We start from the raw sequence: 2,256 nt of genomic DNA, 5'->3' as shown, positions 1-2,256 counted from the left end.
GCAGATGTTGAACCATGAAGCAGATGTTGAACCATGAAGCAGATGTTAAACCATGAAGCAGATGTTAAACCATGAAGCAGATGTTGGTCTGATGGATCCAGAGCCGTAAGAAACAGACTCTGACAACAGGAAGTGACCCGGCACCGCTGCTCGGTTCTGTGGCTCCAGTCAAACGATCAGATTTTCAGCATCTGACTCAAATTGTTTCCTGACTGTCTGTAAACCCCACCCCCCACCTCCACCACCATCACCCCCATCCCCGATAACGGAGGACTGTGGCTCCCTCATCTCAGCCTGACTCTGCAGGACTGATAAGGATGGGGGGAGGGGGGTCTGTTTCTTGGCTAACCTTCGGGGCCTGATGAGTGTTTCTGTGAGGAAGCAGAGGTTCCTGTGGTGGAGGGTGATGCTGACGGAGCTGTTCAGGAGCTGCTGCAGTGGAGCGTGCTGCCGTTCGCTCCGCTCCGTAAATAAAACACGAGTTGGACTCCGAGAACTTGAACCGTGACTTTAATGAGTCAGAGGAGAGCGTTTCCTGCAGAATCTTTGAATGAGGCTGAAGCTCCGGAACAATGAGGTTTCATACCGGCAGTGTTTGATTTCCTCACGTTTTATTCTTACTCTTATTGTACTTAGTCTCCTTCTTTGACCTGGGTCAATGTACTCCAGTCAGCCAGAACATTAGAACCACAGATTGGTGAAGAACAAGATAACTAGTGAATGGTCAGTGATCCAGCATCATTTGGCCTGGAGATCCAGACCCTTTTGAAATGATACAGGAGAGTCTCTGCCTCCGGGATCTGGAGATCTTATTCCTGAGTGATGGAAGAACAGACCGGAAGATGAACCGGTAGCTCAGGCACTCTTCAGCAGTAATGAGGATGTTGTTCCTGTCTGTTGTGATGAGGGAGAAGATGAGTTTGAAGCTGATTTCCTGGCTTGTTCACGTTCCAACTTTCACCCGAGGTTTTGTTTTCAGGACTGGAAACAACAAACAGAGTGGACACACCTTGAGGTTCCCCTGGTAGAGCTGGAGACTAAGACGGTCTGGGTTTCACCTCCACAAACCAACCATTGATGGACGGAGGGATGATCCTTATCCTGGATTCAAACAGGTCTTCTGTAGAACCATCACTGATACAGGTCTTCCTGTTGATTTGCTCTAAAGTTTGAAACTTTGATTTAAATGCATCAAAAACGAGAAAGTTAAACTTTTCAAATAGACAAAACCTTGAAAAAGTTTTGGTATAAATCCCGAGTCCCAGTACTGGACCCAGCCGGGTCAGTTTGTCTGGACTTCGATCGATTGTCATTCAGTTGACAAATGAAATTTCCATCAGAACCGTCCAACAAAGACAACAATACAAACCTGCTCCTCGCTGCTTTCTCTCACTTGTAACAGGAAAAAGGCCCTGTGGTGACAAATACTCCATTATTTGAGCGTTTCTGAGATAAAGTGGAGGAAGCAGAGAGAAAGAAAGAAGCTGGGTGGTTTATCGCAGCCCATCGAGGACGACTCGCCGCTCAAAGGCCTCATCATCAGCCGAGGAGGGACAATGGACAGTGTGGGACGGAGACTGCACAGCGGCAGTGTCTCCAGCTGATGAGGTCCTCGCTGCCATCAGCTCACGGACAGCAGGTGTCAAAGGAAACCAATCTGAGGCGTCCAGAACCGAGCAACTGATTAACCTGCTGCTAAAGAACCATCTCTCCTCCGCCCCGTCTTTATTTGGAGAGGAGAAAGAGACAGAATGAGAGGTGAGGACATGAGCCCTGAAGCTTTGACATTTTGTCTTTATTATCATCTTAAATCAAAGCGTCCCCCAAAGACTCTCAGCTACTGAGAGGTTCGTGTTTCTGTGGACGGCAGAAACTGTCTCTGAAGGACATGGAGGACATCTGGTTTCCACAAAACACAAATTTAAAAGAAGTTCAACAACCTGAGCTGTTCAAAGTCCTGGAGTTTAAAGGTGCCGGTCTATATTAAACCTCTGATCTTCTGTCACCACCAGCGCTTTTACTTGTTTGAGGAAAACCCAAACAGAACCAGGTCAAACCCTGCAGCTCAGTCAGGAGCAGTGAGTTCTGCAGCAGAACATCAAACGACAGAGAAGGCATTAAAAAGCTGAGGCGAGTGGTCAAAGCTAGTCCTCTTTGGAGGTCTGAGGAAGTCCGATTGGCTCCAGACATTTGACCAGACAGCTGATCCAGTCAGGTGCATCAAGTCGGGAACATTTTCCCCCCATGTCACTCAGG

Source organism: Nematolebias whitei, chromosome 7 (genome assembly GCF_014905685.2).
Source record: "Nematolebias whitei isolate Nwh7 chromosome 7, NemWhi1, whole genome shotgun sequence".
Lineage (NCBI taxonomy): Eukaryota > Metazoa > Chordata > Actinopteri > Cyprinodontiformes > Rivulidae > Nematolebias > Nematolebias whitei.
The sequence above is the reverse complement of the archived record's forward strand: the minus strand, read 5'-3'. Positions refer to the sequence as shown.